Source organism: Bombus terrestris, chromosome 18 (genome assembly GCF_910591885.1).
Source record: "Bombus terrestris chromosome 18, iyBomTerr1.2, whole genome shotgun sequence".
NCBI lineage: Eukaryota > Metazoa > Arthropoda > Insecta > Hymenoptera > Apidae > Bombus > Bombus terrestris.
Window position 1 is genome coordinate 1854287 of NC_063286.1, and position 17887 is coordinate 1872173.

The 17887-nt window shown below is 44.0% G+C and overlaps 1 protein-coding gene across 4 annotated transcripts in view; it reads left to right on the top strand.

Annotated features, from left to right (window-relative positions):
• The window catches only part of LOC100644350, a 259551-nt gene that overhangs the window by 45040 nt on the left and 196624 nt on the right, over positions 1-17887 (top strand). For 2 of the 4 annotated variants that reach the window (XM_048414106.1, XM_003402158.4), the window contains exon 2: positions 9460-9571. The exons of 1 other annotated variant lie outside the window; for it this stretch is intronic. The gene's annotated coding sequence lies outside the window, so the exon portion shown is untranslated. The remainder of the gene's footprint in view (positions 1-9459; positions 9572-17887) is intronic. One more of the 4 variants, XM_048414107.1, reaches the window with a different exon arrangement.

The following is a 17887-nucleotide window of genomic DNA, read 5'->3' on the forward strand; positions in this document are numbered from 1 at the left end:
TTAAAGTTGGTCTGCTGCGACGTTACATATTCATTCATCGTGTTACTATACATTATCATATATTTGGCTACGTAAACAAGTTAACTAGCCGTAGTGTGGACGCGTAACCAACGGCGTGTCGGACGGAAAATCTTGGTGAACTGCGCGTTGTACCGGACCCCCAGGAGATAAGGCGATTACCGTCTATTTTTTTTATGCTAAATTTATGCCATCAACCGCGCTTTGCCCTCGACAGCGACAATATTTTCTTTGTACCCCGGGAAAAAGCAATTACTGTCTTTCGTGCTTTTCTGATGCCGAAGGCCCAAAGCGGATAAAGTACCGATTTCCGACAGGCTCGGATCCCGCGCCGCGTCTGATACTCTCTGCCTTACAAATTGAGCTTCTTTTGTGGCCGTTAGTGGCCCGTCGATTATCGATCGCCACGCAAAATCCGCGCTCAGACATTGGGAACGAAAACTGGCTGCACAGCTTGGTTGTCTCGACGCTCGATTAACGAACAAAGAAGCGATCTCGTTGATCGCTTTTCCACCGATAAATTCAAAACAACTAAACATGCGGGTTTACGCTCTCACTTCCTTACAGTACTTGGGCTACTTGAGACGTTCGCTGCCGAACCGATTTCCATTTTCTGCAATGCCGCTTGCTAACAAACAATTTTCATACAAAATCTGTCTTCATATCGTGAGATATTATGGATTATTATGAAATAATTTTCTCAGTTCATGTGCCACATCTAAGTCCAGATCATAAATAATATAGTAGTACGTGACAACTCGAATGCGTGTCATACACAGTGGACATGTTAATGAAGAAAATGTTAAATTCGAAGAAGTTGAATATATCATTTCGGGAATAAAGTTGGATTAACACGTTTCGATGGTAATGCTGATATATTATATTCAAAATTACATTTTCATACGATAAACGGAGCTTCGTTACTAGCCACATCGTCCGGTAATGGAGGATCCATTTTTTCGGTCGGATGTAACTTGGAATTTACTGTGGATTTGATTCATTTTGTTCGGCCGTTCGTCGAAACTGCGAGCGAGTTAGCCTTGTATATACGGGGGAGTACAATCGAATTATCAGGAACCATGGGGGGAAATCCTTTAATACCTACGCAGGAATTTGCCCCTCCCGATCGATTAATTCCCTACGAAATCGCTGGCCGTTCTCGTCGCGGATTAGAGCCGATACAACGTACACCGTGTCGCGTTTCTGGCACGTAGGTGCGTACTGTCAGGACACGGCCGACTACCGGTTGGCTGAACACGATGCATACGAAAGAAAGCACGTTGCAAAATTAACGAAGGAGCCGTGACGAAAGCGAGCCGAGAGTTTATACACCCTCGTATTTGTGCCTGTTCTCGTGATATAGAGAGGGTTGGAATTAAAATATCAGATAACCGTCTCATGTAGTGACATTCGTAGCCACATTCGACAATCTAGCTTTCTAGCTTTAACAAGGATTGAATTTTAAAACGTATACCGTTGCCTATATGTATTTGAATATATATGGAAAAATGAGACGAATCCGGGAAATTATTAGGAAACTATAGCAACTTTCAAGAGTTGTTTTACTTGAATTCATATATCATAAAGAACCTTTACGTTCAACGTTATAATAATTTAAAAAATTTTAAATAATGAAACTAATTTTTTCTTGCCTATATGTTTATTATTCGATTCCAATCATGCTACAAACAATCCATCTATAATTTTTCGTTGAGTTAATGGAAGATCGTATTCGTGCAAGAGGATTTGCTCTTAAATATATAATAATATTGTAAATATTAATATTGTGCCGCCTGCGAAACATGAGAATGTATCGTATCACATCTTATCACATCTTATTGTTAGACGTTCATATAACTGGATTGACGCTCGACAGTATTTCAGATAATAGAAGCTCAACTGAGGTTCAGTTAATCAGGCACTGTTACTATTTCGTTCATATAATTGCAATTCATATAAACAGAATTCCGCTTGTAACTATTTCCTTGATAATCTAGGTTAATTATCACGTTTCGTATGACACCAGCAGGTGTTGTAATACTTCTGAACGGAAGTATGCACACACATAAGTATGCGTATCCATGCCGTATCGCGCTAAGAGACCCTCTCGACCCCGGCTAACGAAGGTACAACGTTGAATGAAAAGTGATATACGATCTCGAGGGATTTATTTTGCACCTGGCTTGCTCCCGCAATTCGCCCGCTACATATTTGATTATTTACTTGCGCCTTTGGCAAATGGTTAACGGTCAGGAATAGGAGCCCCGAGGTCCTTTGAATTATTTCTACCGCTAGCAGCATATAATTCCGAGTAGTTCCCGGAACCGGTGATAGATAGGTCCTCTGAGAATACCATCCGACTGGATCATAATATTCTTTTTTGCTAAAAATTGCATTGGTCGCGACCCTTTTCATCGAATAAACGAAGACTTCCGGAAAATCCATATTTAGTCTCTGAGAAAATTTCCATGACTGTTGGAGCGATTTGTCAAGAGGGGATGCACTCGTAAATTCTCCATCGAATTCGATATTCCGGCGGCGGACGTCCGGTCGACAACTAGGAAAACTCTCCGGAGCATTTCCGCTCGGAAATTGTAGAGTAAAACGGCGTTGGGATTCTATAACGGTCGGCTAGAACCGATCGAATAATTAAACGAATCAGCGGGCATTGCGGTCGTAAAAGGAGGACATTATCGCATCTATTCGCCGAAAGTCACGAGAAAATCGGCGGCCATGGGTCACAGACAGCTTTGCGCCGGATCGTTACAAGGTTGCCCGTGTGCTTCGTATCCTCACGCTGGCGAGCACTTGGACACACAAACACGATACGCGCGCGCGCGCCTGGAACCTTGTTCCACACACCTGAATCGGTGTGTGCTAGCGGGGAACGAGGAAAGGAGCAAAGACCGGGTTCCAGAGACGTTCTAACCAAGATAAATTCGCGCGATTAAGGGCAAAAAGAGGCGGAGGGAGAAAAGCAGCGTCGAGGGCGAGGCACGGACGGAAGCTAGAGAGAGGAAGTCGGAGCAGAAAGGAGAATCGATAAGGAGCGCGAGGCATCGATAGCTCGAGAGGCGCACAAGAAGTAGATAGGAGATAAAGAGAAGGCGAAAAAGTCGCGCGTCCGAAAAGGCAACGAATAATAAATTTCCCTTTGGAGCGTAAAACAAAGCCACCTCGTGATCCGCTAAACCGTTGGGATAAAACAGAGGGATTGCAAGGGTAGAAAAGTCCAAGGAGAGGTAGGAAGGGTCGCGGATAGTGGAACGCATCGATAATGAGTCGACAGTAAAAACAACCGTCGAAGAAAAATCGGATCGAGAAAAGGGGGGTTGCGGAGAGCCGTCGGAGGGAAGGAGGGAGGGGGAAGGACAAAGCGTTAAGAGGACAAAGAAAAGCAAAGATGGGAGAGAAGGGGGCCAAGGAGCATCGATGATGAGTTTCAACAGCAGAAGAAAGGCGAAAAGACAGAAGAAAGGAAAAAGACGAACGGGGATGGAGAGGGTGAGGGCGTCGGGCAAAAAGAAAGTAGCGAGAGGACGCGGCATCGGGGAGTAAATAAAATATTCAGGAAGTCCGGACCCCGGGGTGTTTGTTCGTTGATGCGGGGGTGTCTGGCTGAACCTGGTAGAGGGGTGGAGGAGCTAGGAAGAAGCTGAAACGCTGGTCAGGCCAGCGGTTGAGTAGAACGAAGAGAGGAATGGTTCCAGACGAAGGAGGATCCATGGTAGCCACATGTACGAAGTTGGTCCGGACTACCACGGGGTGGTTTTATCCCGTGGGATTCGCCATGGACCATATAGCGGGCTACGTGGCTAGTCGGACAGGGAGGGGCGTAACCGGGTGTCGGTGTAAGCGTCGCACACCTCTGTTGGGTTCCGCAAGCCAAAATCCGCACCTGCTCGACGAAACACCCTTGTAAGCCGACCATAGTCTCGTACCGATTTCTCGGATAGAATCTACCGACGCTCTGGAATCAGTCATACTCCTCTTGTCTCGCACGTTTCTCGGCTTGAGCGAATGGTATATCGGTCATCTTGGTAACAAAATGCCGCGACTATATTCAAATTTAGAGCTATAGGGGCAAATGGCATACGTAAGTATAATAAGTGCGGAAATAAATAAAATTCTGCACGTATGGTACTTTCGAGTTCCTCATCTTTCCGTCGTATCTCTCTTTAAAATCATCGATTATAATTAAAATATCGTCGAGCAAAGAGGCGAGATGGCTTAAGAAGATTATTGTTGAGCGACGTAAATTAACGGTAATGCTGCAACTAGCTACGAATAAATATGATGAATCAGTCTGCTGTTTATCATGGTAATTTATTGCTCGCGTTGGCGTCTGTAACTAATGGCGCGCGATGTTCGCTGAAGCATCGGTAATTATATCTGAATGCAATTCAGTGTCGCACACTTGAACACATCTGAGCAAGAGGCAGAGTAGGATCTTGAGCGTAGGGTCGCAAACCAATATCTCAAAATTCGTTGCTGTTTCTATGAGATTGTAGCCGGTCTGGCTACATTTAATCGAAATAATCGCCACTTGGAACTCTATTAGGTGTCTTGTTGCGAGACGAATAAAGAAGAAAGAAACTGAAAGAAATAATTAAAGGAAGAAGATTAATATAAATACAAAGTTGAGGCAGGCCGCCTGAAAATCTCCAATTTGCAAATTCGATGATACCTGAATGAAAATCCTGTTTGCTAAGTTGGACTAGCACATTGATTTCTCGAGGTCAGTCGAGCATCAACCAAACTTGGTCTTTCCGTTCGTTTAACAGCCGGCCGACTCATTACCTTTAGTGTACTGAGTAAACTTGGTTAACTAATATTCCGAATAGAATCCTGCAGAATGCAATAAGCAAGAGAATCACAGATCTCGAACGTGGCTAAGAATTATCACGTTCGATTATTACGATTATTACGGTTATTACGATTGGTTCGTTTACCATCGTTGGTACATGAGAATTTATGTGCAGCAAAAGGAAACAGAAATCAAATCGTTATACAAATTGATCGATTCGTTCTATTTTAAGGATAAACTCGTTCGAAAGTTTCGACATTTCTCTCGTTACATCAAAGCGCGTAACAATTCTAGTTACAACATCCCGATAGTGCCGTTTGTACGAGCTGCGTACTTACACAGCGAAATTTCTCTTCGTTATCATAATATCACGTAATTTAGTATCGGTGAACTCTCACATCTGCTGACTGGATCACTCGTCTCCCCTCTCTTCGTCGACTTGGAGTTTCACACTGACTTGTCGGGTTAACCGACCGACACCTTACTACCCGTCTCTAATCCTTCATCTCTCTTCGACTTCGGTCTACTAGGTAAACATTCTCGGGCAAATCCATGGAAGCTCAACTGTACACGAGAGCGGAGGGTCTTGCGGAAGAGGCCAGAGGCAGGCATTCGGGCTTGATGGCTTTAGGTCTGTCTAGGAAAATTCCGGGGGTCAGCGAAACTTGCCGACACTCGTATCTCCGACGAGTGTGCGGTGACGGGCGATGAATGCTATCGGAAGCCGGTTGCTCGTTCGTTTTCAAACCGATCGATTCTTCAAGGGAGCGTTTCTCGCTGGAATTTTCCGACAACCACGAAACGCTAATTTCCCTAGATCCAACGTCGAACGGTTGAATAGACAAAATGTATGGTTACTTGTGGTATTTGATCGATTGCGATTGACTCTCTTTGTATCGAATCGCTTCAATATGTTATTGTAATTGGTATCGTATTGGTATCGTAGACGTACACAACTGTATCAGTTGTTATGTATTAATTTCTAACAGCGTTAATAGTTTAAGCATTTTAGAGTCATACGATCAGAATTTTCAGAATAATTAATTCGGAGCTAAGAAATTAGTTATAAACGTTTCTCTTTACAAGGAAACTTCTGATTATGAATTGACCTTATACTACCATCAACGAAGCTCTGGACATTTATTTAAAAATGCCTGAACTTACTACCTGTTTACAGTGCCAAAGTTTGTCAATTTTAACTACTGACCTGTTTTCCAACCGCTTCACTATATCACTTTCATCTTCAAAGGGATTGACAGAATACAATGCGGATTTCTGGTAGAAAGAAATACATCGTTACAGTTAGTCATTTGGGGGGAAAATAGATGGGATCGTAATATTAAATATCTTATAAAGAATTGTCCGTCTACTTTCAAAACGGGGTGTCATTAACTTCAATACTTCGAGTTCTACTATTGTGCGAAAGCTCATCAAAAAGTCAGTGGCTGAAATTTCGTTTTTCTGCATTTAATGCGCTGTATAGTTGATTTTTAATACGCCGATGCGTATTGCACTTCCGCGCCTTAAATATTTGAACAGTGAGTCCATGGCAAAGGCATGACTGGCCACGCCAGAAACCAGAACGTCCAGGATTCTAGATCAAGCCATGATTCCTGGTCCGACCACACGATCTCGTCCGTGGTCACGCGTGGGATCTACGCTAATGGATTGCCAGCCGATATGTCCCCTGTGATACGGGTGAAGATAAGCGACAAGTATCGCGAAAATCCGAATACCTTCGACGGTTCGGCCGACCACCAAATTGGCGTCCCTTCATCCTGATAATTTTCATCGAATTAACCTATGTCGCTTCGATTTTCACTTAGCCGATCCATTCATGAATGCTTTTCTCATGTCATTTTCAGAACTTTCACTTATATATATACTATACTAATACTATTTAAATATTATATATAAAGTAATATATATATATACTTCAATTTAGTTATTATTTAATCGAAATTCAAAATTGTTTTGTAGAATGTGCAAGTACTTATGTATGTGTATAGTGGTGATTATAACATGTAGGAAGAACATTAAGCGAGCGCTCTAGAAAATTGAGTCGAGGTCGTTTTATAAATACAGTTTAAGCCGCAGAACCGAAATAATCTCAATAAACAGCACATTGTAATCCTCCATTTAATTAGTTCGTTAATTATATAGTAGCAATCAACCACTTAATCTGTTTTTGGCTGGACGCGATTTTATTGGACCGGACGGTCGGTCATGGTAATAGACGATTAATAATGAAATAATTTAATTAACCGCTCGACAGCTGGTCTTGTTTGCACTGGTGCCGAAATTCCGTGGTAAAACAATTAATTCGTTTAACGAGCATAGCTAGCGATCGGAATTTTCCAAGATCGTGAAGTAGACTGGAAGCGAATATAAATTATTACTTGTCCCATAAACGTGTTTCATCGTCAAGATAAGTGAGATAAGATCTGTTTTCACTCCCTAGAAATATATTACATATTCCTTCGAATTTTTCTACTCGTTTCTGTCTGGTTGCCGATTTGCAAACTAATATCCGCGTCGTTCAGCGCAAGAGCGGCGGGAAATTCGATGCTTCGTGCCGGATTAAAAGCACGCAGTTGTCCCTAAAAAACTGTCGTGATCGCCGAGCTGCGTGAAATGAACATTCCTGTTAGCTCGCTGAGCCGAGAAACGGAACCCCTGGGTTGCTGCCAGGCAAAATAATTCGGCGACCTGAACGGTGGAACGCGCGTAATCCTTGGTGTCATGGGGATAGGAAAAAGAAAAGAAGAGTACGCGAGGGTAGGGACAGATCACGGGTGGCACGCCGTACGAAAAGGGGTTACGACGAGCCAAAGAGGAAGATTCGTATATACAGAACGTATAAAGGCGAGGATTATAATAAGCCAGGCTACGTTACGAAATTGTTTCGTTCTCTAGGTATTAATAACGGCGACCTAGTCGAAACAGGGATACGAACACAGAGCGGCACCCCTTTCGCCACGCGACGATTATTATTGCTACCATCAGGGGTGTGTTTCACCCTTCCGACTGAGAGTTTGTTTTACTTACAATTGCGCAGCTTCGTTTCTAGCCATAATAGCTGACCGGTTTTCATCTTCTTAATGCCTGGTTGGCAGCGTGCCCTGCCGATGAGGGATGAGTCCTCTCAAAGGAAATAAACCGTCTTTGATACACGGGAAGGGAAATACACGTAATTGAATTTGACGGATACAGAGATGTTTCAGGGTGTGTTAGGTTCTTCTTTACCTTTTCAGATCGCATAGCGTTTTAAGAATTTGTAATCCGCTAAATGACTAAACGAGCCCTGACTTTTAAATTTAGAACGGAGCTTTGGTGTTGCTCCTTTAGATGAAACGTAAAACCGTTGCTATAATATGAAACTGTCAGCCTGTAGAACGTAATGATTGTAAGAAAAAGAAAGAAATTTTAACGCGAATCGCATAGAAGCTCTGAATCAAGAAAGGTGATTAATTAGAGATAACAGGGGGTGAAAATCAGCAACGTCTTAGGGTATTGAATCGGCAAAGACACGCCGGTTGGTGGTCGCAGCAGCAATTTACTTTCTGCGATAGTCGTACTGATGACGACGCGCGTCCATTGTTCACACACGCTATTAGGCTTTCGATTCTGTCTCCGGTGCAAGCGTCATCCTTATCGAAGTGCAGAGGTTGAGGCCTCGTTTGTGCGAGGGACCGGAGGGAGGACGCATTACCGATGGCACAATGAGGGAAACGCGGCTGCCAAGTTGGTCTCCGATACGGATTGCGGTGGCATTGATAGTAACGAGCCATTAAGGGACGCGTTAAACGTATCTCTGGTGAATCCACTGTTCGCTCAGCCGAGAAACGCCAAGATGACGCTTCCGCGAAGAATGGATTTTCGTCGCACGGATTTGTATACCCTCTCGCCTCGGTGAATTTCCTCTCGAGGATTTTCCCCTCGCCCATCGTTTTCATCGCTTCGTTTTCAGACTTTGATCTCTACGTTTCGTTTTAACGGTTTTCATTTATTTTCGTTCGATACTCTTTAATTTACTACCTAGAGTTATTGTTTCAAATTAAAAAAAAAAAAAAAAAAAAAAAAATCCCTTCGTACTCGTTCGTACATTTAATTTGGCAGGCTACTCGACCGATCACGCATCTTTTATCGTTTTAACGAATCTCTCGATCTATGTACGCGTCCTCTCGATACACAAAATGTACACGCTGAAAATAGAACGATATTATTCCCACGAAGAAACCATTATGCAAGAACACGCGGGGCATGGAGCCAGTGAACGCAACGAACGCTTACGAATAGCGAGCAAGCAACAGGGTCAATCTCTGCTAGATTACTTTTCAAGTATCTCAATAGGACTAGTTTAGTCGACTGCTTACAGCTTGTTACCGCGGTGAATGCGAGCCGCGCGACAAAACGACACCCCGACACAAAGCCACAGTGCGACATAAAAGAGCGTTCAGGCCCATTCACCAAGCGTTGCGCACGTTACGTTTATTAAGTTGGTTAAGTAGACACACCGTCAGCGAGGCCACTTTTTAAGCTGTTTCGTTATTGCCACTAGCATACGCGTTGCTTCCGGCTGGTAGGAGCGGAATGGCATTTTTCACGCGACCCCCGTAATATTTCTGTTTCAGTGTAGTTACGGCATCCGGCACGAGGGACACCAGAGTGCGTGTTGCGAGAAAGAGAGAGAGAGCGAGATACAGCACGGATCGCCGCAGTGCAAATCGGTGTATCGTGAGACAGGTATTTACAAGAGTTTTACCATCGTGTTTCAAGCAGTCGTGGCGGGAAACGCGGCCACGGTTTTGCAAATTCTCGCTTCCGACCATGGATTCGCGGTTTACGGACAATAACCCGGGAACCGGTTGTCGTTTCGTTTGGCAAGTTTGAAAAAATGTAATCGCCTGGCAGGTCGCCGCGCCGCGTCGGCCATGGCACGAGACAGTTCCGCGAGTTGCGTGCCACGATACACAGCAGATACGTACCGCTATAAAGCTTGCGTTATCTTAACGTTATTGCATATGACGGACGTGTTCCGTGGTCCTGCTGCCAGGGCAATGGCAACGCGACTACAACGGATACGTACTCGATTCGGATATCGTCCGGCTGTACACCATCAAGTTACGAGACATTGGGATACTGATAAACAAAGATACCGTCGCTTAATTGAAATCGCACTGCGTTTCAAGGTCCTGCACGTATATACGGATGGAATTGTTATTATTATTATTAATGGGACGGGCCAACGTTGTGGGTTAAGGAAACGATATTGAGAAATAAGTGGTCCTGCAGAGATTGCAAATCGAAATTCTGACGCCTCGGGATGCTCTTATATCGTGTATACGACGTTAAGCAGGAAACAAGAAGAAAAAGGAACGAGGGTACTAATAATTATTAGAAAGTAGATGTTTTTATGGAGGAGAGTTGTTGAAAGAAAACTGACGTTTGCCACAATTTCCATCGAGGCTATTCAAAAATTCGATTACTACGAACAGTTGGACAAACGGCTCGCGCAAGTTTTAGCTATTGAAGCTATTGAAGTGTCGCCAATTTCGTATGGAAGTCCCTAGAAATTTTGCCCGCGGTATGAATAATTTGACCGAGCAGAACGATAATTATAACATGAACAGCGTTATCGGGTCTCGCGTGCAGCTATCGTTAATCCGCCACGTTACAAAGCTGGAGACGATCAAGCGGTAGCCTTATACGAACGAATCGCCGTTAGCCTAGGACAGTGCACAGATGGCCGAGTCCTGTTAAAGGATAATCTCGTTGATTTTGCAAGATAACGAGTAGTTGCGCAGATTGGCCGGCAGAAGGACTCTATTGGATCAGTGGTATCCTTTGTCTCGCCGCACTTTCAAGTATATCCACGGGACAAAGTACCAACTGCTACTGTTTTTAAATAGTTTAGCCAGGAATTGGGAGGCCACCGGTGACCAGTCAAAGTAGCTTTTGTTCGCGTTACTCCACACCACTGATTTACCAAGCTTCTCTCACCGCTGTGGCATGACGCGAGACGCCTTCATGCATACTTTGATCTAGGTGAACACGACGGTATCATCGTTGTTGAGGCAGACAGACGAACTACGCTATACTCTTTTTTAACGACTAGATGGAAGTTCAGTCCTAGTAGTTTTATGATAGTATTTCCTATAAGCGTTAGACGCGTACGTTTGGTGTGTAATGTAACGCTAGAAGATGATCGTTTAGAAATCGCAAACTTCCAGTTATGCTGTTTACGCTTTAGACGATCACACTTTTGTCGAAGTGCAACTAAGTGATGAGTAGAAAAATCATTGATACATCCTGTAATTTTATATTGTTTTACAAACAATTAGTTACCTCTGATTTCCATAATTTTTTAATATATCGTCGAGATCGTCACCCTGAATTGTTTTGTGAAGATTTTAATTTAAGATTATGTATAGAAAATCAAATGCTCTAATTTCATTCACATTCATTTCTATTTAAAATAAGATTAGATTTCGTTCAGGTTCAGAGAGTTTGTCTCTTGCTCGCGTTTTCATCATAATGCATATAGATACGTAATTCTCTAATGCACATATATGTATGTTTACTACTATTTGTGAATTATGTTTTCCATCTGCTAGTCGTAAGAAGTGAGTTTTGTCGGAGCCATAGAAAATATTAAAAGCATAGATTTCAGAAAGAAACAGGAGCGAATGTAGATGAAGATATACATAATCAACGATAGTAAACGGTAAAAGTATAATAATTAATGGCAAAAAGCCGAATGTCCATTGTCGGCGAACTCCGTGTCAGCGAAATTGTGTTGATGAAAACATTGTCGATAAAGTTGTCGGTTATGTAAATGATAACCCTAGAATGCTAAGAATGGTATGAATTCGAAACTTTGTGTAATTTAAATAACCACTACCTATTCGGTTAGACTTTCGTTACTCCTTACGTATCATTTTCGACCGCGGTAACGATCTGCCGCGTCGTTAAAAAACTAAACATCTTGCAGGATTAATTACTTTTTGCACCGGGAACGCAATTCTCCGGGTGCAGGGTGGCAGCGGTCTGCGGTTAACCGATGTGCACCGCGTTATATAAATCCGTGGAACGGTCGTCGAGCGACTGGTCGATCGAAATCGAAAATATCGTGAACAGAGTAGCGTATCGAGGTCTTTCTAGGTGATGTTCGCGAAGCAGCTGACGGAGAATCCTGACGTCGTGTTGGGGTGAAACTCGCTCGGTATTCGACGTCAGCGTCTTGAATGGTGACAAACGGCATGTACCGCGAACACACGGTTGCGCGTCGTGGCTGCAACTCGAGGTATGAAGGGGCCCTGCAGCGCGTGAGCAATGCGGATGCACCGCGAAGCCAGCGGCGAACATACAGTTGACAGAAGCGCTTACGAAGGCGAGAGATCGTGCTTCTGTTTCCCTGTGTCCGTGTATCTCTCTCCTCTTTATCCCACGCGCTCGTTTCTCTCTGCCTAGTCTGCGTGTCATGCCACGCCGCGATTCTCTGCGATTCGTCCCAACAGCGATCTTCTCGTGTTAGAAATCGCCACGATACTCCACTCATCTCGTCTGTTATTCGTGTTTCGCTTCATCGAGATGTTAGAAACGTGGCCATAGTTCGAGCCGATATTAGGAAACGCATGAATACGTAAACTGGCGTCTGTCTGAGGTATTTTGGGTTTCGTGGAATCGTTGATCGCATCGCGATTCCTAGACGTTCGATCGTATCTAGAATTTGCAATCTCTAGTAGTTCCGTTGAATTCTTCCTTATAGTCGTTTAAAAAGTGGAACAATTTGAAAGAGAATACGGCCCGTTAACGAGCAAGTAAAGGTGGGACGTATAATGTTTCAATAAATACGGTACTAACTTAAGGATGTGATTACTAAAAGACTATAACTTTTACGTAGGAGCTAATAGCGTTTCCTACAGTGTACTCTCAATGACTTTTCTGACTCAACTATCCTTTTTCACGTCACTTCCATTTAATGAACTGCTCTTTAATTCTGTCGTTATATCAGCGCATACCAACAGGCTTGTTAAATATTCTTTCGAAGAGATACGAAAAGCTTTGCATGAATTGGGAAAGAACGAAAGATCAAAGTAGAGCAGGAACGGCGTTACGTATTTCGATGCGATTTTATAGCAATACAAATTGATACTGCTGATCGTTACTCGCACGATATATGGGTTTATGGTTACCGCGAACCCGTATATATTCGGGGCGGTTACAAGGGACATTAAAACGGTGGATCGATTAAACGCGGCCAATTAAAACTTAATGGCGGCGAATTAAGCTCTATAAAAGCCGAAGGGCGAGATTTTTTACCAGCACCTTCTTTCTTCCTTTTTGCTCGGTCTACCGATCCTCCTCACTCGCGATAAATGGTCCCCACCGCGCTCCGCACGATTCTTTTTTTCACTTCATTTTTCTCATACTCTTTTCTTCCCCCCACTTTTCCACAATGGAAGCGCTCGCGGATTTGGATACACCGGCAAACTTACACCGATGGGATATTTTCATTTTTTCCCCGGTTCGAACCAGAATCGGTGTAAGATCGTGAACAGTACAACGTCCGGTATTGCGCGGACCAACCCGTTTGAAAAGTTAAACGCAACCGATTGGAATTCGATGGAACTCAATTAAACCCGATTAAATCCAATAGGGGTTAAAGAATAGGATTTTTTTACGGCTCTATCCTCCTACCTTCTTTCTCTCTTCCTTTCTCTTTTGCCCTCTCTCTCTCTCTCTCTCTATCTCTCTCGCGCGCGAGCGCGCGCGTGTTCTATTTTCTCTCTCTAATCCTTGTCTTCATTATCCGCTCCGGATATCCATGTTTGTATGAAAATAAAGATTCATAGCTATTGTTGACGCGCTTCTAATTCGGACATTCTAATCTACTGGTTTACTTTTTACTGTTTGATCATTTCTTTAAACTGGATCTCGAAACAGAGAACAGAGACGATTAGAGAAATTATCAGTCTGACAAACGTAAAACATTTAACTACATGTGTGAGAATAAATTTTCTCCAACAGAGTATTTACTCTACCCAATCTATTTAGAGCCTTTTCAATTTTCCGTAGAGAGAAGATCTGCCATTTCGATCTGGCGGCCAGTCGGCAACGCGGGTTACCCGAGTGCCAACAATCGACAAATTAAAATTCGAAATCTTTTTGCGGCTCCGATTCTTTGTCCCGTCCCATCCAATAATCCTAACTTTCGTTGCTCTTTCGCCGCACGTGTGGTACACACATGTCGGTGTGGTATCGTACACGTAGCCGGAGTTATAGAGGGACGTGCACGGAACCGGAAACACACAGACGCACCGAAGAGAGAGACGACTTTGGACAAGAGGAGATACGGCGCATACGTAGAGAGGCCACACAGCACAGTACAGCCCCGAAGCATAGTCTCAACTCGACTCGAGCGGCTGAATCGATCCGCGGCCTTCCCTTGCACGCTCTCCCTACGGCCCTAGAACCAACGTCGACCACCTCTCCACCCACCCCGCACACCCTCTTTCTCTCTCGTATTCCCTCCGTCTCTGTCCCCTTTCACCCACTGGATCCAACTCCTCCTCGATTCTCTTCTGCCTTCTTTTACCTCCGTTTCCTTCTGCTTTTCTCCTCGCAGTTATTCCTACGCGTCTTCCTCCGCTGCTTCGACCCACCTGGTCACGCGAACCTTTAAAAAATGTTTGGCCCTCTCGCGCCCTTCCTACGAATTTCTTCGATATTTCGCTTCCATTCTCTCGGACTACACCTCGCCGGCGAATCTGATTTTCCTTAGCCCGCTTGTCCCGTGATACGAAAAATTATAGGTTTCGAGGTAATTCGAAGGATAGTTTGGCGTTTCGGAATCTCGAATTTGTGTGCGTTTTATCCGGCTTCGCGGAGTATACGGATTGGCAGGGAACTAAATAAATATTACGTAGCAATGTCCACCGAAATATCGACCTTCTCGCGTGGCTGGTATTTGTAAAATAAACGGTACGGAGCTGTTGGAGTGGTCCGAGCGTTTTCGCGTGTAAAACGGAACGCCGAGGTATCGGCAGATTTTCCAGGAGCTTATTTAAGCGATTCCCATTTTAACGATCGCGTATAGTGCCCCATGCGATCGTTACATTTTTGCCGTTTTTCTATTCGTTGCTACTATCTGCGAATAAGAGGAAAACGAGTAATTAGTGTACGCATACATACGTCTTTGTTATTGTAACTGGTATAGTTTGTTCGTGATTGTGTTCGACATAATAACACGAGCTTTGAAAAACGTTGCAACGCGCAATCCGTCAGGAACACAATCTTTCATCGTTCCTGCGGAAAATAAGAAGACTCACTTGCAAGTTTCGGAAGGCGCGGTCTAGTAGAATTTATAAAAACGTAGGCCCGTGTGCGTACATGTGTGTACTGTCCTAAGAACGAAGCAGATATGCACATCTGTGAGGGATTTTTTTATCAATCACCAGACATCTAGAGAAACATCTTCCATATCCCTGGTATTTCCAGAAAGAAATATCTGCAGAAATGACTGCGATTCGTTCGCGTCAGGAGCCTTTCTCGTCGAGATACACAGGTCAAGTGTCTCTACTAAGAAATCCGAATTTTCTTGAGTGGCTCTTCTCTAACAAGTATAGCAAACTAACACGCAAATCGAATCAAGTGTAAGAAATATAAGAAACCTTAGTGGAACGTCGTACATAATGATGCAAATTCATGTGGTTTCGAAGGATCCATGTCGAAAGCAAAGTCAGTCAAACCATGTCAAACATCCATCGATTCATCAGAGGAAAAAGGAATATCTTTGCGATATCCGGCGTAGCGCGTACATCACGTACAAGGTACGCACTGAATCTCCAGCCCGAAATATGACCGATTCAATTACGCACGTGTCTGGGAGAGAGAAACCACCTACCGATGTTATCCCTCTCTGCGTCGGTGATTTGTGTTCCCGTTCATCTTTGCGGGTGTCTGAGGCCGCGTGTACGCTTGGCGAATACGCGCACGTCGCCATATCTATGTGAATGCACGCGAGCACACACGCAACACGGACACAAATTCGCAGTTACGTAGATACGTAGATACGTAGATGTGCATTACACGTAGATGTGCATGCACGCAGGGGAACCGCACATGCCCGCTCAGACATGGGGTGGCTAATGGAGAAATTCAGCCCGCAACGGAAACCGTTATATCTTCCTATTCTCTCTTTTACTCTCTCTCTCTCTCTCTCTCTCTCTCTCTCTCTCTCTCTCTCTCTCTATTTCTCTTTCTCTTTCCCTTTATCCCTTTCCTCCTCTCTCTTTCTACCTCTGTCATTTCTGCCAACCCCGCTTACCTAACCCCACTTCGGCTGTCATTGCTTCTCGATCTCCGACAGTAGTCTTCGTCTTCTCTATTTAGAGTTTATTTGATGCGGATCGAGTCTCGAGTGGAAGTGACGCAAGAGGGTTCCGTGAAACCGACCCAGGGTCAATTTGAAACTTTCTCGGTCCGCTCGAGGGGAAATCTTGGAAAGGAAGCCGTATCGAGAAGTACGGATCCTTCCCCCGGGTACCGTCCGATGCTCGCTTCTGATGCAAAGCGTCTTACGTATCGCTTACTTCGTTAACGCCGACCAGCTACGCCGCGTTAAAAGTTTATTAACCCTAACCGCTTTGGGGTTAATCGTTCGTGTTGCGTGATTATCATCGCTTACGAGCTCTCAAATTCGTGATTCGATCGTTGAAAATGAAAATGCGCGTCAGGTGACTGGCGCGAGGACCAGAGAGAGCGGATTAGCGGAGCAATTTCAATAGGATTGCGAACCTGGCAGTATCGGGGGTGAAACGACGCTGAAAGAATTTATATTCGAGATTCGTCAGGATGCTTTATTTGAAGACGCACAAATTACTAGGTTTTTTGGGGGGAATAAATCAATAACTTGCGTGTATATGCAGAGGTATTACATAGATTCTGCCATATCGACAGGATTTTTAGTCGGTTCTTCGTCCGCAAACAATCAGAATCCTTCAGCCGAGACCAGCGTATTTTCATCTCTACTAGGAAACGTTCAAATATTTGCACGCTGTAATAACAGTAAATCCCGCGTTTTATGCACCGATAATAACTAACAAACGTGAAAAAACAGATTTTTTTCGCACGTTTCTTGATCGCCGGCAAAGAGGATTAAGCCTGTAAAACGAATGAAGGAAATTTTTAATCGGTTTCTGGCGCTTTTCTTCCCATCTCGATTTCATTTTATGCAGATCACTTCACGGGAAAGTCGCGAAAGCGCCAAGGAGTCTAAGCTTAATTTGAAACTTTTCCGGCTCGCTCTGAGCGTGCTGTCCAAAAGAGAATACCGTATGAGTTATATAGATTCGCCAAACAGTTGCTCCCGGCACGAGGGGAATTCTTCTTGCCCTCGTATCCGCTTAATCGAACTATTAAACTTTAAAATATTTGCCAAAGTTAGGAGAAGCGTAACCGAGGTGGAATAGTCTTCGCGGTTCATTGAACGATAACATACCTCGCATTGCAATTTTCAATTACCAATCCCCCGTCAATTACCGCGCGTAATTTTTTCCTCATTCGGCGTTCACTACCGTTGTTTCCCTCCCTCTTTTTCGAATATCTCAACTTTTAGAGATAGTCAAAATCCCCCTCGCAAACGGTCGAGTTACACAGAGCGTAAAAAATGGTGGAAAAACGCGGGAATCGAATTGGCCGGTTCTAATGCGGAACCGGATTGGTTGGTCGCATTCCTGGCAAAATATTCAACGGAATTAAACAAATCGAACGTTAATCCATTTTTTGTTTCTTTTTTTCATCGACGGAGTAACTCGGCGAGGATGCAGGTTCCGGCAGAGTTGCGTTCAATTACCGCGAAACGTATCGCTTCGTATTGCTAGTAATATTTCACGGGCCCTCTCTCTATTAATGCTCGGTCCAATGAGGTTTCACAGAGCGTCACATTTTTCACAATAGGATAATAACAAGGTAGATCATTGGCACGTTGATGAGCGCATCATCCCGACATCGAACGTTCGAGTACAATTCACACGATCGGTTCGACCATCCGATTAG